This window comes from Papaver somniferum, chromosome 4, assembly GCF_003573695.1.
Source record: "Papaver somniferum cultivar HN1 chromosome 4, ASM357369v1, whole genome shotgun sequence".
In the NCBI taxonomy this organism is placed as follows: Eukaryota; Viridiplantae; Streptophyta; class Magnoliopsida; order Ranunculales; family Papaveraceae; genus Papaver; species Papaver somniferum.
The window spans coordinates 87,391,251-87,415,275 of record NC_039361.1 but is presented as its reverse complement, the minus strand read 5'-3'; positions in this window follow the sequence as shown (position 1 = coordinate 87,415,275).

Below are 24,025 nucleotides of genomic sequence, written 5' to 3'. Positions count from 1 at the left end.
GGTAGTTATTGAAACTGATGACGAAGTTGCAGATGCGGTGGACACGGTAGTAACAAATACTTCCAAGGTAGTTGAAGAGGATGCAAGAAATTTGGAGTTACTTGCTAACAAAGATCTGAATGAGCGTGAGAAGAAGGAATTGGTTGACAAAAAGAAAAAACCAAAAGTTACTAAAAAGAAGACTATTACTGTGGAAAATGTTAGTCAAGTTCAAACGCGAGGTGGTAAATCTTCCAGAAAGGGTTCGGCAAGCCCTTCGAAGAACGAAGTTAATTAATGCGTGTCTTTTATTGGATTGCTCAAGGCTTGGATAAAGATGGTGCAAGGGCAAAGTTGAGTGAGCTTTATCGCTTGCACAATCCTGATGTAATTTGTATTGCGGAGCCGCAGGTTCGTTGCACTACACGTTTTGTTAGGAATTTAAATTTGCTTGATTTTTGTGAAGATGTTATCACTAATGAGGTGAATGGTCAGAGAGGTAACATTTGGGTCTTTTGGAGGAATTCTCTGGCAAGGTCGAATGTTTTATCTTCTTCAAAACAGGCTATCACTTTGGATTTTTCTGGTAATTATATCACGGCTGTGCATGCTTCTTCTGATGCGGTGGCAAGGAGGTATCTTTGGCGTCAACTGGGGTTGGGATTTATTTTTATTCCGTGGTTGGTGTTGGGTGATTTTAATTGTGTTTTTCATTTAGATGAAAAGAAGGGTGGAAGGCCGATCAAAGAAATATTTATGAATGAATTCCGAAGTTGGATCTCTGACAATGGTTTGGTGGAAGCAGATGCTATTGGGAAGAAATATACTTGGTCTAATTGTCGGAGTGGCATTCATAGAATCGTTTCTAAACATGATAGGGTTGTTATTAACGATGTTTGGCATGATAAGTATGCTAACTGGAGGTGCAAAGCTATGCCAAGAATTTTCTCTGATCATTCCCCTCTTTTTGGTTTTGCTTTTGATAGTCCAAGGCCAAATAGGGATCCTTTTAGAATTCAGAAAATGTGGATTTCTCACCCATCTTTTTTGGATTTTGTAAAGGAAAATTGGAGTGCCAGGCTGGATGGTGCGCCTCCTTTTATTTTATGTAAAGGTAATCTTCACAGTTTGCAGCATTTGAAGATGCTTGGTATGTATTAACTTGCTTCTGGTCAATATGTTAGTTATGCCAAAAGCAAATTCTATTATGGTGGCGACAGACATTCTCGTGTTGTTGCTATTGCAAATTTTATGGGCATGGAAAGGGCGTTATTCCCAGATAAATATTTGGGAATCCAATTAAAACCTGGTATTGTGCGTCATATTCATGTTCGACAAGTAATGGAGAAGATTGTGGATAAACTGGCAGGTTGGAAGGGTAAGCTCTTGTCTTTTCAGGCTCGGCTAGTTTCAATTAAATCAGTGATTTCTAGTTATTTACTTCATTCCATGGCTGTGTATAAATGGCCATGCACGGCTATCAAATCAGTTGAGAGAGCCATTCGAAATTTCTTGTGGTCTGGAGATGCTGAGAAGCGTAAATACTTTACGGTTCTTTATGATGATTTATGCCGTTCTAGGCGTGAAGGTGGGCTTGGTCTTAAGAAACTGATTGATGTTAATAGGGCCATGATTATGAAGTTGTGGGTTTCGATTCGTGACTCTGATAAGACTTGGGCCAGATTCTTGAAGGCGAAGTATTTTAAGATAAATGGCAACTTGATAGATTATAAGTTGGGTTCTTCGGTTTTTCCAGGAATCAGATTGGTGCATAATTTTGTGCAAAGGCATATGCGCTCAATTATAGGTAATGGTGCTAATACTTCCTTATTTTTTGATAATTGATGTGTTGATTTTTCAATTGCGCAAAGACTTGGCATCACTAAAAAGGGTCCTAATGATTTTAAGGCCAAAGTTAGTGATATTATTGTTGATGGCTCTTGGGTTATTCCTCCAAAGACTAAGGAATTGATGTTACGATGCAATATTGATGTTGATAATTTGCCTTTTATTGGTGGGGGTGATGATTACAAAATTTGGGACTTGGACAGCAAGGGTGTGTTCTCTGTCAAGTCGGCTAAGGCTGCCATCAGGGCACCTGTAGAAATTTCTCCATCTGCAGCTCTATTCTCGAGAAGTGTTGTGCATCCTACTTTAAGTATTCAATACTGAAAGTTATTTAATAAGCAATGTTGCGCTACTGATGATAATATCATGAAGAAGACAGGTAGGGAGATGCCTTCTATGTGCCGCTTATGCAGGGAGGATTGTGAAGATGTCAGTCATATTACTTGGCATTGCAAAATTGCTAAGAAGATTTGGAATTGGGTAGCTAATATTTTTAATCTGAAACCGAATGAAGATCTTGTGGCCTCTTACAAGGTTGCAAAAGGGCGGAGTAGGATGATAAAGGATCTGTGGCTTGTTGCAAATCTTGCAATAGTTACGGAATTATGGAAGTTGCGTAATAAGGCTTATTATGAAAACATGCGAGTTCGATGGCTTGAATTTAAGGGACGGGTTCATCAGTTAATTCGTGATAACTCAATTAGAATGAAGGGCCACATGTATAATGCCTTAGATGATTTGCGAATTTTGAATTTCTTTAGAGTGAAGCATAGATCTTGCAAGCACTTTGTTCCAATTGAAGTTACTTGGACGCCGCCTAATCCAGGTGAGCTTATGATCTGTTGTGATGGTGCATCACTTGGCAACCCGGGCCAAGCTGGTTCTGGTGTAGTTTTTCGTGATTCTAACTCGGCAGTTTTGGGAGTTTTGTGCGTTGGACTGGGCTGGCAGACCAACTTCTATGCTGAAGTTTGTGCGGTTATCTATGGTGCAGTTGTTGCTCAAAGATGGAATGTCAAAAATCTATGTGTCAGATCGGATTCGATGAGTTGCATTTTTGCTCTCCAAAAAGGAGAGTTGCCGTGGCAGCTAATGCAGAAGTGGAGAATGGTGAAGAGGTTTTACAACAATATTAGTTATGTTCATAGCTACAGAGAGGCTAATTTTTCAGTTGATGCATCGGCCAAACAAGCTTGTTTGTTGGCTGAGGAAAATTATGAGTTTTATGAGGGTAGGCCAGGTTTTATTCATTCTGTTGAATGGCCTGGAGAGGTTTATTTTCGTTTTAACTAGGTTTTATTGGCGTGCAGCCCTTTTGGCTTAACGCTAATATAGCCTAGTCCCTGTACAGTTTCGCTTTTTTATTCTATTTTTGTTGACCGAGTAAAAAAAAGTAATCCCATTCAAATTACGGGCATGATTTAAGATCCACTTGACCTCTTCTTCCTTCACACCACTCTGCAAAAGTGCAACCCCATTGATGAAACAACAAACATAAAAAAGAAAATCAGTTGAAGATGTGAATCACAAATTCTCAAACCTCGTCAAACAAATTCAATCTAAACCAGCTCTGCAACCCTATTCATGAACACATCAAACTTAAAATCAATTTAAAGTCTAAATCAGGAAGATTAAAATAGATCGATGATCTGCTGCTGTTGATATTGGTGATTACTGGATGGATTAATGGGTCTGTATGAATCAGTTAAGGTTCATGAGAGTTGGGTTTGTTATGAATTTGAAGGAATAGATCGATATTGATAATAGATTGATCTGCTGTTGTTGTCGTTTGCATTAATGGATGAACAATGGATTTTATGGAATTTTTGTTTGAATGTGTTTGAAATTGTTGATTTCTATTGGAATTTTAAGTTGCAGGGTTTTAAAAAGTATAATTAAGAAGGACAAGAGCTTCAAAAATGTAGATAAAATCCATCACAGCCAGCACCACTAACATCTATCACTGCAACCCCTTAAATCAATAAAGTGAGATCTATCTCCATAAACAAATTACAGATCAAATTAACAAAAAGCTATAGAATGTCACCAAATCTTTACTTAACAGAAAATGAAATAGAAGCCAAATTGTTAAATCTTCCACCTTTCGAAATCCAACACGAACAACATAACACCCCCTTTTTTATCCGAATCATCAACAACTTTTTATTGATTGAAAAAATCTTAACATTTATTTTTGATTTTCGTTTTTAACCTTCTCCCACTACTGGTTTATCTCCTTCTTATTATTAATGGCAGTTGTTCATTGTAAAAGGAGGAATCGATTTGTGCTATAATAATGTTGGTGGGGTGGCTATATGATTTTTCGGGTAAAGGTGAAAAAACAGAAATGTTTGAGAGTGGAAACATAGTAAAAGGATATTATGTAAATGGAAAGTGAAGGGTACTATAGTAAATTTATTTAGTTATTAGATTTTATTTAATTTTGTTAATGATTATTAACAATAACTCAAGATTTAACCGAGTCAACCATGGTCAACGTCATTTCCAAGTACCAAGTACTAAGTTGGACAAAAGTTAGACCAAACACCAACTTTGGACAAAATGCAAGTACCAAAAACTAAATAACCCTAATAGTAACACCTTTAAAAACATCCCTTTCACTGAGCCAATGAATAATAGATTGCTTAATCAACAAAATAACTTCATCCACTGCCATTGCTCTTCCACCAAAAACTCTTTTATTTCTCGCATTCCACAAATGCCACTGCACAGCATAAATCACCTTCCACCATACCTCTCTACTATTTCCTTGTAAATTGTTCATTCTCCAAGCCTCAAAATTGCCTTTTACAGAATTTGGAAACACCCAAGAGATTCTAAAAGCCTTAATAAAATGAGACCAAACCTCAAAAGCAAAAGAACAACACACAAAAATGTGATATGTAGTTTCCTCTTCTTTCTTACAAAAAGGACACTTATCATCTTGAATATCCATCCCTCTATACCTAAGCATTGATAAAGTAGGAAGCGAAATATGAAAAGTAGCCCAAAAAATAAAACTCACCTTTGGAGGGATCCCATTCTTCCATAGAAATTTATTGAAATCACATATTATATCATCCTGCGCCAGCTTCTCATAACATTTCTTAACTGTAAAATCACCCGTAATTTCCACATTATTTTCTTCTTCCACCAATACATGAACTGTCCCCAGCTCGTTGCACAACAAATCCCATTACATCTGTTCCTGAAGAAAAATCCTTCTTCTAAAATTACAGTACAATCTACCATCCTCCACCATATCAGCAATTGAAGCATTCTTCATTCTGCACCTTTTAAAGACTGCAGGAAACCTATTCTTCAAAAGACCAGTAAAAGTCCAATTATCTAACTAAAATCTAATTAACTTCCCGTTATTCATCTTACACCTTACATGTTCTTCCACAAACTTAGTTGACTTCAAAATACCCTTTCAAAAACTTCTCCCTTGAGAAGAACTATCATCTGTTAGAAGACAAACCTCCATGTTATTTTTGAGCTTCTCCTGAACCACTTTCCTCCATAAGGTTTTCTTCTCTCTTGCATACCTCCAACTCCACTTTGCTTTCAAATCTTTGCTTGTACTCCTTAGGTCTTTAATACCCAAACCACATAACTTCTTTGGCTTACAAATTTTTAGTCAAGACACCCAACACAGTTTCCTTCTATCTTCATTTGAGTCCCACAGAAACCTCCTCATCAGCTGATTCAACCTCTTCTCCAGACTAACAGGCAGATGAATAAGAGAAAGAAAATAAATATGCAAACTTGCCAAAAAAACTTCTTATAAGAACTAACCTCCCAGCTTTAGATAAAAATTTCTTTTTCCAGGATGCTAACTTCACTTCCATTCTCTTAATAACCTCCTCCTAAACTGAGGTGCACCTTATTGTTAATCTAATTGGCAAGCCTAAATACTTGATTGGCAATTAACTCCTCCCAAACGGAGGTACACCTTTCTTTTTCCAGGATGCTAGCTTCTTATATGATTATTGTTATGATTTATTTATTATTGTCACCCAATTAACTTATTAAATTAGTGTCTCACCTAAAGAATAGCTAAGTATATTCATGATTACTAACAAGGTAAATTTCATGCTTCAAAAAAAAACAAGATAAATTTCAACTCAATGTAAAATTATTTTTTTTCTATTATAAGGTAAATATTAATATCTTATTAAGTTGAGAAAATAATATATGATTATTTTATTATTTATTTTTTCTTATGAAAAACAGAAGCCACCGGAAGCTTTTATACAACAAGAGTAATTACACAGAAATGGTTGAAGAACTCTTTGCTAGTTATGATGCAAATAGTAAAGTAGGTAGTCTCTTTCATAGGATAGGGTTGGCTATCCAGAAAGGTGTTGGGGCACAAATTGTTGCTATTTTACTATTTATTTATTCATCTTATTCATTTTTTTAGTTTTCTTTTATGGCGTTGATAGGTGTCTAAAACACCTAATTTTATATCTAGTATTTATGCTTTCTTTGCTACTTTTCTTGTAAATTATGTATCTTATGGTTGCTTTTGAGTATTTAGGTACTTTGGAGTCATTCGGAGCAAAAGAAGAAGAAAGTGTCCATTTGGAGCAAAAAGGTGCAAATGCTGTGGAGGCGGATTATTTCTCATTGTTTGCTTTTATTTCTTCATCTCTTTCTGAAAAGTATGTCGGCTTTAGTGACGCAATTTTTGTCTGAAAAGCATGACAACTTTAGTGATGTCAAGAAATTGAAGAGATAAAGTGGGTCTGAGAAATGAGAGGCGGTTTCTGTTGGCGGAAGAATGCAAAAGAATAAAGCACTCTTTTGGAGCATAAGGGCAGAATCGTCAATTCACAAGAGAGTGGTAGCTGAAGCTATGCGGCGAAGAAGGGGAAGAATGAACCATCAGTTCCGCGCAACTGACAGGCCAAATAAATGGGGATACCTCTTATCTATGAGACCTGGGTGGCTATAGCCATCTACAATTCCTACACAAACACCTAAAATTCAGAGAAGCTCATTTAGTTTTCTCTCTGCCTGAAATATAGAGCGGCAATGTTGTCTTAGAAGTTAGAGAAGGAGAGAAATTCACAGATGGAAGTGGAGATCGAGAAGCTCTGTTGATTCAATGTGGTAATTGAATTGAAGAGTGAAATTAAGAGTTTAGGTTTATGTTAATTCGGAAAACCAGTGAAGATATGTTGTTGCTGCTGAAGATTAGGGTTTCATGATTTTGAATCTGAATCTGGGGTTGAAACTGAACTGAAAATGCTCGAATCTGGTGGATGAATGGAAGATTAGAAATCCGCCGTTACAGAGATGGTTTCAGGGTTGCAGTTGCTGGTTTATATTGAAAAGGAAGAAGATGATGATTCTGTGTTGTTGATGGTGCTTCTGTTGCTGATTTTTGAGCTGAGAGATGCAGCTGATGAAGATGATGGACTGGTGATCGATTCATAAAGCTTCTGGAAATGTTAGAGATTCAGTTAGGGTTTTGGTGCGAATCTGGAATGAAATGGATATGAAGATGAGTGAATGAAGAAGCTTCTTATCATAATGATCGATTTGAGAGGTGGTTAAGCTTGGGTCGAGGTTAAATTATCATCTGGTGTTGTTGATTGAGAAGAAACAGAAATTAGGGTTTCTGTGATGTTTGAAATTGAAGACGATGAATGGAGAAGATTCAAATAGTTTCCATGGGTGTTTGCTTCTGATTCATTGCGAGGAAGAATTAATGGTGGCTACAGTCAAGAAGCTATAGAACACAAATTGATGTGAGTTGTTGCTGAGAGTGTTGATTTGAGGCCGTTGAAGTGGTTAGATGATGTCCAAAGGAGATAAAATGGGTGGATCTTAAATGGAATTGCAGTGCAGGTGGACTTGTTGGTACTGTGCTGATGTTGAGCTAGTAGATATGTTACTGATGTGTGTTGGCTCAAGAAGGAATCTAGATGTATGTTTAGTTTGATATGATTGCGGGTCAGCTGAAATAGGGATTAAGATGCTGAATAATTGCAGGTGCAGTTACTATGGCTTGTGATGAATTGTTGCAGCTGGAGCTAAGTAGATGCATACAGAGAAATATGCAGCTGTGATTGCAAGTGAATGAGCAAGTCAGAGAGAAGCTGCAGATGGAGCAATGGTTTCAGGCAAGAGAAATGATTGTTGCAGATAATGATGTTGTTGGTATGGAAATTGAGTTCAGAAGAAGCAGTAACTGGAATTGATAGCTATGGAAGTGGAATTGTTGCTGCCAATGGAAATAGAGATGATGATGCAATGGCAGATGGAAGAAGATGGTGGTTGTTCTTTGTAGATGTATGTTAGGTTTACAGGGTATGATGGCTGATGTTAGTGGTGTTGCAACTGAATGGTGGTATGCAGGAAATGGGGCTTAGTTGCTCAAGTTTGAGGAGATATTTCACAGTGCTAGTGGTAAAGGCGGGGAATGAACTGGAAATGAGAATTGAGGCTTGAGCTGAGGGTATGAAATTGAAATTTCTGTTGTGCAGTGTGGTGATGTTGTACAAGTTCAGTCCTTGTGTGACTCAAGTCTGAGTTGCAGGCTTGTTACAGTGATGCAGCTAATGAATATTTGAGGTGGTAGCTGGTGTTGATTACTGGGATGCCATGAAGCAGATGGAATGGGTGATGCAATGGTGCAGGTTGTGATGCTGATGGAAATGCAGTGGTGGAATTGGATTTGGCCTGAGATAGAAGCTGTCGCAGGTTAAGCTAAAATGCTGTTGAGAGTTCTATGGAAGTGCAGGCATGAATTGCACTGAAGTGAGCAGCTGAGTTGAACTGAGTGATTGAAGCTGCAGATGTGGTGTGTTGTGCTGCTAAGAGAAGCAGCTGAGGCTGGTAATGTAGATGAGATGAACTTGTTGTTGCCGGAATCTGTTGTTGGAAATGAGATTGTGTGCTGCCAGGGTTGAGTCAATGAGAAACTGCAGTTGATCCTTTGTTGCTGCTATCAAATTGAGAGAAGATGAACTGGAATCAGTTGGTGGTGATATTGCAGATATGACTGAGTTGCATAATACAGAATTGTAGGTGCAGCAGGGGTTAATGGGGAGCTGACTATGATGGCAGTGTGCAGTATTATCAAATAGTAATAGAGTTGTAGAGAATGGAGTGATGAAAGGAAGGAGCTGGTGCTATTAAAAGGAGAAGAAGTGGAGCTATAATGAAGATTGTGCAGTCTAGGCTAGGAAGTGTTGGGATCTGTCATGGCTCGACGATAGCTGCAAGAGAAGGAAAACTATCTTGATTGGTGATACACAATGATTGTGCAACAGCAAGCTTAAGCATGTGCAAGCAACAGCTTTGGCCAAGACCAGTCAGCTACTGAGTTAGACTCTGACTTAGCTCACTCAGCGTTTAACTCAGTGACTTTGACTTGGTCTGACCTTGACCAAGTTGACCCGTTTGATCGGTGACCGGTTTGACTTTGCCGGTCACCTGAGCCCAAATTTTCGGTGACTTTCCGGACAACTTTCGGCCACTTTTCGGCGACGATTTGGCAGAGTTTCTACATGGGGTCATCTCTCTTTTGGGCCACGTGGATTTTCACCTAATGGGATTTGATGTTCTGACCTAGTTTTGGAAGGGAGAAAAGCTACAAAAAGGAAAAGTTTTCTACAATTTTGGATATCACGTATTATTTTCTACTTGGAGCTTTGGAGAGAACTTGTTCTAGGGTTTGCTTTCGTTTGTTTTCATCTTCTTTATTTTATTGATTATGATTACGATGAACTCCATTATTATGAGTAACTAAATACAATTATTGGTTATGGGATAAAAGTTGATTTCTCAAGCATGTTATTTGATTCTATGAATTAGTTTTGTCTCAACTTTAATGTTTATGATTCATGGTTTATTTTATCATATGATTTGATTGTTTGATTGGTTGAGTCGGAATCAATCCGATTTGCTTTCATATCTAGATCTATATTAGGGTTTTCAATACGAAAAAGTTGTTTGTCCCTGATTTTAAGTAGCATAATTGTGGGTACTGCTTGTAGTGATATATCCTACTAGTCACATATGAATCATAACTTTGGTTAAAACAAATTAGTGCTTTTACACGTTTGTTTGGTTTGATTAGTCTTATTCCATAAATCTTAAAGCTTTTAGGGAGTTAAACTTAATTGTGATTTTACACTTTGGGTTGCTTTCTAGGAAGATTTCACATATGCATCTTTTAATGTGGTTGTGATGAAATTAGGGAATTAGCGGGATATTCTTGCGATCAAGGTATCCTAAGACTTTTAATAGATGAGAGATTAAAATATCAATTCTAGTCATTGATCAAAATAAATGTTTATGAATGATACTATCCCATGACCAATATCTTCTCCTTATTGATTATTCCAACTATTTGCTTTGCTTTACTTTATTTTATTTTATTTGCTAAAACAAAAATCCCCTTTGGTTATCTTAGAAACTGAAAATTACATAACAACAAAAGTTTCTCTGTGGATACGAACTCTTTCCTACCACTTACTATATTATTTTAGTTAAGTAAGAAAGTGAAACTATATTTAACGGTTGACAACCGATCAAATTTTGGCGCCACTGCCGGGGATCGAACTCAGGTCACCCGCGTGACAGGCGGGATTAGGTACCTGAAAACAATTCTCGCAAACAAGTGAGAGTACAGCGGAAGAAAAACAGTTAGAAGTGGAAGAAGAGTTACACTAAGAAGTTCTAGAACAAGAGGAACCGGTTGAACAAGAACCACCTTTTGAAAAAGAAGAAGAAGCAATGGGTGATGCAAATCGTACACTGAAGGACTTGACATCTCACAAGTTGGATACACAACAAGGGTGTATTCAAACAAACTCTACTTTTGAGATCAAGACGGGGTTGCTTAGAGAATTACCAAAGTTTCATGGCATGGTGAATGAAGAACCAAACAAGCATCTTATGGACTTCCACACTATTGTCACGGCCATGCTTCCAGCGGGTATTGAAGCGGATGGTGCAATGTTGAAAGTTTTTCGATTCTCGTTGATGGATAGTGCTAAGGATTGGTTGTGTTATTTACCTCCCAGAAGTATCACAACATGGAATGGGTTGAAGAAACTCTTTTTAGAGAGGTATTTTCCTGCATCAAAGGCTACTCAAATTCGCAAGGATATTTGCGGGATGAAGCAAAATGTGGGAGAATCTTTATATGAATGTTGGGAACGATACAAGAGATTGGTGGCAAGCTGCCCTCACCATCAATTCAGCGACGCGATGATTATCCAATACTTCTATGAAGGACTCCAATCAAGCGATAGGAATCTTCTTGACGCTGCAGGTGGTGGTGCACTAGTGAGCAAAACAGTGGCACAAGCTAGAGAATTGATTGAAAACATGGCAGCAAACTCCCAACAATTCCTGAATCGTGGTTCGGATGTGCTTCTTAGGAGAGTAAATGAAGTGAACGAGGTGGAGGAACTTCATTAACAAATGGGTAACATGACAGCTATGATGCAACAAGTTGCATCCACGGTGATACCAAGTTCTTCTCAAGGGTATGAAGACTCCAATGAACAAGTTAATGTGATCTTTCAAAATCAGCAAAGACGGTATGATCCCTTCTCCAACACTTACAATCCGGGATGGAGAGATCACCCCAATTTTAGCTATGCGAACAAGCAAGGAGCGGTTCAGCAACCAAATTTCAACCATCCGAGTGGATTTCAACCTCAACAACAACAATTCCAGCCACGTCAACAATTTCACCAACCACAACAACAACAACAACCTCCTCCAAATCAGGGGTCAAGTATGGAAGAGTTGCTGAAATCTTTTATGCAAAGGACGGAGAGCACGATTAAGGAGTTGCAAACTCAAGTTGGTTCTATAGCTATTGAGTTGAATCAATTAAAGGCACAAAATAGTGGGAAACTCCCTTCTCAACCTATTAACCCAAAAGGGGATGTGAATGCTATTACGTTAAGAAGTGGTACACAACTTGTGCAACCCGAAGTCACTGATTCGGGCAAGGTGGAAACACCAAAGGAACCTGTTTTTGAGGAGAAAAATCTGGAGTCTCCCCAAACTTTTGAGGTACCTATTTCTAACTCTAAAACTCCGGTTTCTACTTATGTTCCTCCTTTACCTTTCCCTCGCAGATTCGCAAATTCCAAGATGGAGGAACTAGAAAAGGAGATTTTAGACGTTCTAAGAAAGATTCATGTGAACATACCGCTCGTAGATGCTATAAAGCAAATGCCAAAGTATGCAAAGGTGTTGAAGGACTTGTGTACCAACAAGAAAAGGCTAAAAGACAATGAAGTACTAAGTGTGGGGGAAAATGCTTCGACAATCTTACAACACAAACTCCCACTGAAATGCAAGGATCCGGGTAGATTTGACATTCCCGTCACAATTGGTAACACTACATTTAACAAAGCTATGTTGGATTTAGGTCCATCCGTTAATGTTATGCCTGCATCCATGTATAATTCACTTGAGTTAGGTCCTCTTAAAAAGTCTGGAATTGTGTTGCAATTAGCCGATCGCTCTAATGTTTACCCAATGGGTATTGTTGAGGATGTTCTTGTGAAGGTTAATCAACTTGTATTTCCAGCTGACTTTTGTGTGTTAGAGATAAATGAAGGTTCACCGGACTCGTCTCTTCCATTGCTACTTGGGCGCCCCTTCATGAAAACGGCGAAAACCATTATTGATGTGGATAAGGGAATGTTGACTATGGAGTTTGATGGAGAAATAATATGTTTCGATATTTTCGAACGATGAGATATCCTAGTGATGTCCACTCTTGTTTCTCCATTGATGTTATGGATACATTGGCACAACAAGTGTTCGAATTGAATGATGATGATGCCTTAGAAACCGTTTTAACTACATCCATGGATAATGGTGTAGAGTGTGGTAATGAAGTCAAGGAAGCCCTTGGTGATCTTCATCCACAACAAGGATGTCGGGAAACTCATAATATCTCTTTTATTTCTTTACCATGCAGTGATGAAAAACTTTTACCATCTATTGTTAGATCTCCAAAATTAGAATTGAAACCTCTCCCAAGTCACTTAAAGTACTTGTACTTGGGTGACAAGGAAGATTTACCTGTGATTGTTTCTAACAAGCTTAGTGAATTACAGGAGCAAAAACTTCTAAGGGTGCTAAGGAAGTACAAGATGGCCATTGGATGGACAATCGCTAATATCAAGGGTATAAGCCCTGCCGTTTGTATGCATAAGATTCGTTTGGAGGATAATGAAAAGCCTACAAGGGAAGCGCAACATCGTTTGAATCCTCCCATGATGGAAGTTGTGAAAAAGGAGATACTCAAGCTTTTGGAAGTAGGTGTTATATACCCCATATCCGATAGCAAGTGGGTAAGCCCGATGCAAGTTGTACCAAAGAAATCAGGTGTGACGGTGGTGGAGAATGATAAGAATGAACTTGTCCCAACTCATGTGCAAACCGGTTGGAGGGTTTGTATTGACTATAGAAAATTGAATGCCACCACTATGAAAGATCATTTTCCATTACCTTTTATTGATCAAATGCTTGAACGTTTAGCTGGACACTATTACTATTGCTTCCTTGATGGCTATTCAGGTTATAATCGGATTGTGATAGCATCAGAGGATCAAGAGAAAACTACTTTCACTTGTCCGTTCGGTACTTTTGCTTATAGAAGGATGCCTTTTGGCTTGTGCAATGCTCCAGCTACCTTTCAAAGGTGTATGATAAGTATCTTTTCAGAATATGTTGAAAACATAATCGAAGTGTTCATGGACGCTTTAGTGTCTTTGGTGATTCATTTGACCTTTGCTTGAACAATTTGTCACTAATCCTTGAACGATGTGTTGAAACAAATCTTGTGCTGAATTGGGAGAAGTGCCATTTTATGGTAACTCATGGCATAGTGTTAGGCCATATAATATATTCTAAAGGCTTGGAAGTTGATAAATCTAAGATTGACCTTATTCGTGCTCTAACCCCTCCCACTACGGTGAGGGAGATACGCTATTTTCTTGGACATGCAGGTTTTTATCGTAGGTTTATCAAGGACTTTTCCAAGATAGCGTCGCCACTTTGTAATTTATTACAAAAAGATGTGGTTTTTAACTTTGATGAAAAGTGTGTGGAGGCATTCAATCGCTTGAAAGAGCTTTTGATTTCATCCCTTATCATTAAACCACCGGATTGGAGCAAGCCTTTTGAGCTCATGTATGATGCAAGTGACTATGCAGTTGGTGCAGTGCTTGGGCAGCGTGTGGGGAAGATACCTCATGCTATTTATTATGCTTCTAGAACGTTAAATGATACCCAACAAAACTACACAACCACTGAAAAACAGTTGTTAGACATTTTTTTTTCTTTGGAAAAGTTTCGCTCTTATCTTATTGGTACAAAATTTGTTGTCTTTTCTAACTATGCAGTACTTAGGTACTTGCTAATGAAGAAAGAAGCGAAACCGAGGCTCATACGATGGATTTTACTCTTGCAAGAGTTTGATCTTGAAATAAAAGACAAGAAAGGAATTGAGAACACCGTTGTGGATCACTTGAGCCGTCTTGCTGTGGACAAGGAAGTTATACCATTGCATGAAAGCTTCCCGGATGAGCAACTATTCTCAATTGCCTTTGGAGAACCATGGTATGCTGATATTGTCAATTACTTGGTGTCTAAACAAATTCCAAAGAACTTGTCTTTTGCTGAGAGGGAAAAACTTAAGAAGTTGGGAAACCAATACATATGGGATGATCCATACTTGTGGAAACATTGCAGCGACCAAGTAATAAGAAGGTGCGTTCCCGAATGTGAATTTAATTCTATATTGTCTTTTTGTCACTCTTATGCTTACGGAGGACATTTTGGGAGTAAGAGAACCGCTCACAAGGTGCTTGAAAGCAGTTTCTATTGGCCAACCTTGTCTAAGGATGCATATATATTTTGTACAACTTGTGATAGGTGCCAAAGAACAGGAAATCTAGGTGCTCGAAATCAAATGCCACAAACTTTTATTCAATTTATTGAAGTTTTCGATGTATGGGGTATTGATTTTATGGGTCCTTTTGTCAACTCCCATGGGAATTTTGCTGAGAGGGACAAACTTAAGAAGTTGGGAAACCAATACATATGGGATGATCCATACTTGTGGAAACATTGCAGCGACCAAGTAATAAGAAGGTGCGTTCCCGAATGTGAATTTAATTCTATATTGTCTTTTTGTCACTCTTATGCTTACGGAGGACATTTTGGGAGTAAGAGAACCGCTCACAAGGTGCTTGAAAGCAGTTTCTATTGGCCAACCTTGTCTAAGGATGCATATATATTTTGTACAACTTGTGATAGGTGCCAAAGAACAGGAAATATAAGTGCTCGAAATCAAATGCCACAAACTTTTATTCAATTTATTTTTTCGATGTATGGGGTATTGATTTTATGGGTCCTTTTGTCAACTCCCATGGGAATTTTGCTGAGAGGGACAAACTTAAGAAGTTGGGAAACCAATACATATGGGATGATCCATACTTGTGGAAACATTGCAGCGACCAAGTAATAAGAAGGTGCGTTCCCGAATGTGAATTTAATTCTATATTGTCTTTTTGTCACTCTTATGCTTACGGAGGACATTTTGGGAGTAAGAGAACCGCTCACAAGGTGCTTGAAAGCAGTTTCTATTGGCCAACCTTGTCTAAGGATGCATATATATTTTGTACAACTTGTGATAGGTGCCAAAGAACAGGAAATCTAGGTGCTCGAAATCAAATGCCACAAACTTTTATTCAATTTATTGAAGTTTTCGATGTATGGGGTATTGATTTTATGGGTCCTTTTGTCAACTCCCATGGGAATTTTGCTGAGAGGGACAAACTTAAGAAGTTGGGAAACCAATACATATGGGATGATCCATACTTGTGGAAACATTGCAGCGACCAAGTAATAAGAAGGTGCGTTCCCGAATGTGAATTTAATTCTATATTGTCTTTTTGTCACTCTTATGCTTACGGAGGACATTTTGGGAGTAAGAGAACCGCTCACAAGGTGCTTGAAAGCAGTTTCTATTGGCCAACCTTGTCTAAGGATGCATATATATTTTGTACAACTTGTGATAGGTGCCAAAGAACAGGAAATCTAGGTGCTCGAAATCAAATGCCACAAACTTTTATTCAATTTATTGAAGTTTTCGATGTATGGGGTATTGATTTTATGGGTCCTTTTGTCAACTCCCATGGGAATTTTGCTGAGAGGGACAAACTTAAGAAGTTGGGAAACCAATACATATGGGATGATCCATACTTGTGGAAACATTGCAGCGACCAAGTAATAAGAAGGTGCGTTCCCGAATGTGAATTTAATTCTATATTGTCTTTTTGTCACTCTTATGCTTACGGAGGACATTTTGGGAGTAAGAGAACCGCTCACAAGGTGCTTGAAAGCAGTTTCTATTGGCCAACCTTGTCTAAGGATGCATATATATTTTGTACAACTTGTGATAGGTGCCAAAGAACAGGAAATCTAGGTGCTCGAAATCAAATGCCACAAACTTTTATTCAATTTATTGAAGTTTTCGATGTATGGGGTATTGATTTTATGGGTCCTTTTGTCAACTCCCATGGGAATTTTGGAGAGGGACAAACTTAAGAAGTTGGGAAACCAATACATATGGGATGATCCATACTTGTGGAAACATTGCAGCGACCAAGTAATAAGAAGGGCGTTCTCCGTTCCGAATGTGAATTTAATTCTATTGTCTTTTTGTCACTCTTATGCTTACGGAGGACATTTTGGGAGTAAGAGAACCGCTCACAAGGTGCTTGAAAGCAGTTTCTATTGGCCAACCTTGTCTAAGGATGCATATATATTTTGTACAACTTGTGATAGGTGCCAAAGAACAGGAAATCTAGGTGCTCGAAATCAAATGCCACAAACTTTTATTCAATTTATTGAAGTTTTCGATGTATGGGGTATTGATTTTATGGGTCCTTTGTCAACTCCCATGGGAATTTTGCTGAGAGGGACAAACTTAAGAAGTTGGGAAACCAATACATATGGGATGATCCATACTTGTGGAAACATTGCAGCGACCAAGTAATAAGAAGGTGTGTTCCGAATGTGAATTTAATTCTATATTGTCTTTTTGTCACTCTTATGCTTACGGAGGACATTTTGGGAGTAAGAGAACCGCTCACAAGGTGCTTGAAAGCAGTTTCTATTGGCCAACCTTGTCTAAGGATGCATATATATTTGTACAACTTGTGATAGGTGCCAAAGAACAGGAAATCTAGGTGCTCGAAATCAAATGCCACAAACTTTTATTCAATTTATTGAAGTTTTCGATGTATTGGGTATTGATTTTATGGGTCCTTTTGTCAACTCCCATGGGAATTTTGCTGAGAGGGACAAACTTAAGAAGTTGGGAAACCAATACATATGGGATGATCCATACTTGTGGAAACATTGCAGCGACCAAGTAATAAGAAGGTGCGTTCCCGAATGTGAATTTAATTCTATATTGTCTTTTTGTCACTCTTATGCTTACGGAGGACATTTTGGGAGTAAGAGAACCGCTCACAAGGTGCTTGAAAGCAGTTTCTATTGGCCAACCTTGTCTAAGGATGCATATATTTTGTACAACTTGTGATAGGTGCCAAAGAACAGGAAATCTAGGTGCTCGAAATCAAATGCCACAAACTTTTATTCAATTTATTGAAGTTTTCGATGTATGGGGTATTGATTTTATGGGTCCTTTTGTCAACTCCCATGGGAATTTTGCTGAGAGGGACAACTTAAGAAGTTGGGAAACCAATACATATGGGATGATCCATACTTGTGGAAACATTGCAGCGACCAAGTAATAAGAAGGTGCGTTCCCGAATGTGAATTTAATTCTATATTGTCTTTTTGTCACTCTTATGCTTGCGGAGGACATTTTGGGAGTAAGAGAACCGCTCACAAGGTGCTTGAAAGCGGTTTCTATTGGCCAACCTTGTTTAAGGATGCATATATATTTTGTACAACTTGTGATAGGTGCCAAAGAACAGGCAATCTAGGTGCTCGAAATCAAATGCCACAAACTTTTATTCAATTTATTGAAGTTTTCGATGTATGGGGTATTGATTTTATGGGTCCTTTTGTCAACTCCCATGGGAATTTTTATATCTTACTTGTTGTTGATTATGTCTCTAAATGGGTGGAAGCTAAGGCCACCCCAACTAATGATTCTAAAGTGGTTTCATATTTTGTGCAAGCTAATATTTTTGCAAGGTTTGGAATTCCAAGAGCCATAATTAGTGATGGGGGTTCTCACTTCAAAAACAGGTTTTTACAAAACTTGTTGAAGAAGTACAATGTGACGCACAAGATTGCAACACCTTATCATCCCCAAACAAATTGACAAGCCGAGGTTTCCAACCGAGAGGTGAAATCCATACTTGAGAAGACGGTGAATCCAACAAGGAAGGATTGGAGCATGCGACTTAATGATGCTTTGTGCGCTTATAGAACCGCATACAAGACACCTATTGGAATGTCTCCTTTTAGGATTGTGTATGGTAAACCTTGTCACTTACCCGTGGAGATTGAGCATAAGGCGTTTTGGGATATTAAGCAATGCAATATGGAGATGGATGGTGCTGGAAAGCAAAGTAAGTTACAACTCCAAGAGCTAGAGGAGCTTCGCAATGATGCATTTGAAATCTCACGCATTTACAAGGAGAAAACGAAGGCATTTCATGATATTATGATTTCTAGAAAACAATTTTGTGTTGGGAAGAAAGTGCTTTTGTTTAATTCTCGCTTGCAATTATTTCCGGGTAAATTAAGGTCATGTTGGATTGGACCTTCCATTGTTACTAATGTGTTTTATGATGGTGCAGTCGAAATTCGTAGCATAGCTACAGGCAAGGAATTTAAAGTTAATGGGCACCGGTTGAAACCATACTATGAGAACTTCTCTTCCGAAGTGGTGGAAGGAGTTAATTTTGTGGATGCAATCCCTCTGGAGGAGTCATAGAAAGCAAGGAGATAGTCAGGCTGACGACTTTAAACCAAACGCTAAGTGGGAGGCAACCCACCGGTTTTGTATCTTTACCTTTATCTTTTTATTTTTTTTAAGTATTTTTATCTTTGTTTTTGCATATTATTTGCTTAATTTCCCACCTTGAACTTCACTTTGGATGAGTTAATTTATATTGAGGACAATGTAAAGTTTAAGTGTGGGGGAGCATTTATATGTTTTAGAGTTTGATGCTTTTTAGTAAAAAAAAAATAAAAAAAATAAAAACAAAATGATACTCCAAAACATAGAAATATGTGCCTTTGAGATGACACTACCAATCTATGTGGATGAAACCGTTTTGGTTGCGGGAGTTGAGGAACTCATTAACTACAAGGGACAAAATTATTCAAGTGTTAGAAATAATATGAAAGTTGTTACCATAGCTCGGAATATCACCATATCACTTTCTGTTTTTACTTTTGCAACCTTTATGTTATATCTATGTGATTTGGTGGGTCACTAACATCGACTTGTTATTGCTGTTAGGATGAAATAGTGTGATTGAGTTACTACAAAAAGAGAAAAAAAAAAAAAAGAGACCGACCAATTGACCAAACGGAATAAATTTGACACTTGGATAAAGCAATATGTGTGTGTTCTCCCTGTCTCCGTCGCCTAAGCAAGCGTGGAGTGCAGGATCCAAGGGAACTATCATGTAATCTGCTGACAAGAAACATGCGCTTGGATCCACAAGATCCAATCATGATGTCAAAAAAAAAAATGTTATGGTGCAATAAAATCGACTCCTGGTTCCCTTGTATATGCCAGTGAGTCGATTTAGATTTAAGTTTATTGACTGTTGGTTCCCTTGTATATGTCAGTGTGTTGATATTAGAATTCAGACCAGTAGCTCAATCCAATAGGATTCATAGGTTCATCATTGGCAGTGACCTTCAGACAGATATGGGAAACATCGATCACTTTAGTAAACATCACAACCATCTAAATCTATTTCCATCTTCTTTATCTCTTCATTTATGATTGTGGTTTGTTAGTTTCCAAGATTGTGGCTTGTTCAACTTTCTTAACAGAGCTTATTTATATATATTAATTTGGATTCATAACAAGGTACCTCCTCTTGCAACCATTTTGGATTCGTTCATGGATTTGTTACAGGTAGATGGAGTTGGAAAAATAGGTTTTCTAGGAAAACCTCTTGTAAACCTTCACGAGACTATAACTCATCCACTAGGGACACCTAGGGGTTTAAAGGCTTGTTATTTATGCTAAAAGTGACGGTAGGCTTGACGAGACGGAGTTGTATGTATGTTTTATAATTATTTTGTTTGATTTGCTCGAGGACAAGCAAAGTGTAAGTGTGGGGAAATTTGATAGGTGTCTAAAACACCTAATTTTATATCTAGTATTTATGCTTTCTTTGCTACTTTTCTTGTAAATTATGTATCTTATGGTTGCTTTTGAGTATTTGGTACTTTGGAGTCATTCGGAGCAAAAGAAGAACAAAGTGTCCATTTGGAGCAAAAAGGTGCAAATGCTGTGGAGGCGGATTATTTCTCATTGTTTGCTTTTATTTCTTCATCTCTTTCTGAAAAGTATGTCGGCTTTAGTGATGCAATTTTTCTCTGAAAAGCATGACAACTTTAGTGATGTCAAGAAATTGAAGAGATAAAGTGGGTCTGAGAAATGAGAGGCGGTTGTTGTTGGCGGAAGAATGCAAAAGAATAAAGCACTCTTTTGGAGCATAAGGGAAGAATTGTCAATTCACAAGCGAGTGGTAGCTGAAGCTATGCGGCGAAGAAGGGGAAGAATGAACCGTCAGTTTTGCGCAACTGACAGGCCAAATAAATGGGGTTACCCCTTATCTATGAGACTTGGGTGGCTATAGCCATCTACAATTCCTACACAAACACCTAAAATTCATAGAAGCTCGTTTAGTTTTCTCTCTGCCTGAAATAGAGTTGGCGGCAATGCTGTCTTAGAAGTTAGAGAAGGAGATAAATTCACAGATGGAAGTGGATATCGAGAAGCTCTGTTGATTCAACGTGGTAATTGAATTGAAGAGAGAAATTAAGAGTTTGGGTTTATGTTAATTCGGAAAAACAATGAAGATATGTTGTTGCTGCTGAAGATTAGGGTTTCATGATTTTGAATCTGAATCTGAGGTTGAAACTGAACTGAAAATGCTCGAATCTGGTGGATGAATGGAAGATTAGAAATTTGTAGTTACAGGGATGGGTTCAGGGTTGCAGTTGTTGGTTTGTATTGAAAAGGAAGAAGATGATGATTCTGTGTTGTTGATGGTGCTTCTGTTGCTGGTTTTTGAGCTGAGAGATGCAGCTGATGAAGATGATGGACTTATGATCGATTCATAAAGATTCTGGAAATGTTAGAGATTCAGTTAGGGTTTTGGTGCGACTCTGGAATGAAATGGATATGAAGATGAATGAATGAAGAAGCTTATTATCATAATGATCGATTTGAGAGGTGGTTGAGCTTGGGTCGAGGTTGAATTAGTTGATGGTGTTGTTGATTGAGAAGAGACAGAAATTAGGGTTTCTGTGATGTTTGAAATTGAAGACGATGAATGGAGAAGATTCAAAGAGTATCCATGGATGTTTGCTGCTGAGTTGGAGTTGCATCTGGGGAACATGTTTGAATTGGTGAGGTTGATGTGGTGTAATAAAGAGAAGGTTGATAATCCTTCGTTGATAGCTTTCCACAAGAAAATCTGAATTTTTGGAGGACATGGTAAAGTCCATAGAAATTTGGTGGTTGGGAGGGGGGTTGTGGTTGTATGGTTATCTTGTTGGGATAAACAGTTGTATCCAGAAGCATTGGTATATTTACCGGATTTCGAATGTGGCCAGATAACTTTATCTGGGTTGTTGTCCTGGGAAGGTGGATATTGATAATATGTTGTATTGCATCAGGTGGTAGGTTTTGTAGTTGATCATGTCTCCAATTATGAGTAATAGGGTCAATTATATCAGCTACAGTTTGGATAGGATAACAATGGGGTTGATCAAGGTTAGGAAAGTGAGGTATCCAATTACCTTGGATGGGGGTGTCTAGACCATTTCCTATGCGATGAAATAACTGTTGTTTTACAAAAGGTATAAGGGATGCCATTTGCTTCCATTGTGGGCTGGCAATAGAAGGAAAGGTGAGCGTACCTTGAAAAATTTGTTGATGTTGAAGGTACTTCTCTTTGTATATACCGGTGCAGATGGAATGCGGTTGATCGTGAATACTCCATAATCTTTTCATGAGTAAAGCTTTATTGTGATGGCTACTCTTCCTGATGCCGAGACCTCCTTTTGCTATCGGTGTGTGGAGTTTGCTCCATCCCAAAGGGTGTAGTTTTCTAACAAAGAAATCATGCCCTCAGAAAAAATTCCTTGTAATCCGGTCGATTTGTTTGTGGACATGAGTGGGGAAAAGTTGTGTAATAACTATATCTAATTATTAAGTCTAAATGTAATTTTATTATAAAGACTAGTTTATCCTTAATATTATACTTTGGCTAATTAACCTTTAAATTTTAATAATAATGAGAATTTATTTTGCTAACACTATTATATAGTTACGAACCAAATGATATTTTACAATAACTTTAAATTTTAAAATAATTATTAAATTAAGTTATTTCTTATTTATCTTATCGGATAATCTCTTGAACTATTGGCTTAACTACATAGAACATAAATATAAATTATATAGATAATTTATTAGTATCATTTTCATTATTGTTTTATCTAATTTTCATGTTATATTATTAGTCTAACTAAAATACATCCAAGATAAATATTTATTAACGACTTCTATTATTAATCTAATATATATTTATTCACCTATTTATTTATAAGACAAACCAAACTAAACCAAAACTAAAAGAAAATATTATTATTATTAGTAGTATTGTTGACTTCTCAATGAATGCACTATATATCAACCATTTGAAATAATTCTACCAATTCTTCTCAATGTAATTGTTTATGTTTATAGTGTCATCTATTTTTTAGTTTTTTGTGTATATACTCTAACTACTTCGAAAAAAAATTTCCTTCTGATTTTTGGATCTTATTTAGACTAGTTTGAAACCGTGCTATGCACCAGCTACGATGAAAATCAGTATCCATTTGATGAGGGGTTTGCCCTGCACCTGTCCCAAAAGGGGTCCCAATTAACAACTACAATGTATACCCACCAATTTATCATTTAGTAAACGAACAATTTGAACCAGATTCAACAAGAGTGGAGATTAAGAAATCCCCTTAGATAAAATACTTTTGAAACCAATTAGTAATCCATGACATTTCCCAATATCGGTACTCTAAAGATAATTGGCAAGTCCAGTTTTGAAGTTAGCTACTCAAATTAGCACTACAACTACGCTTAGTATAGCTAGATTTTCGAATGCATATGTAACATCTTTTGGTTAACCAATTTTTACAACTTAAAAGTAAAGAAACAAAATCATAACAATATTCTACCTCAAAACACCGGTAATGACGTCTAGTTCGTCCAAATATTGTTTTTACTTCACATGTTATACACTCCCTACCATCCTTACGTTCCATATCATATACTTGTATTAAAAATGCAGCGGCCAACTCATCCTCCAGCTTCAACTCCCTGTAGTTAGATGAAAATCACTAACTATATATAGTTGTATCAGTATCTGATATTAGAGAAAATAGGAAGAATGATATTAATATAAAAGAGATTGCCAACTCTAAATAGTGCAAATCATATAAAGTGCTTTCCATTTAAGATGATGTAATCAAGTAAATGTATTATTATATCTTTCTTCAGACTGCATATACGCATGTTAAGAATCAAGTGCTAACTCAACTGCTCCTCATGGCTCCAACTTCTGTAAAATCAAAACCAATATATATTTTATTAATATTTGATATTAGAGACACTAAAAGAGATATTAATACAAAATAAACTGCGAAATCTAAATAGTGCTAAGCATATGAAGTGCTTCCCTTCGAAGCGATATAATCAAGGAAATGCACTGATATATCTTTCTTCGGAAATCATATACTTGCTTCAAGAATCAGGAGTCTAACTCAAATACGTATCCAGCCTCCAACTTATTGTAGTTAAATGAAAATCACACCCACTATATAGTTGTACCGATACATGATATTAGATACATTATATCTTTCTTCATACTGCATATACGCATGCTAAGAATCAAGTGCT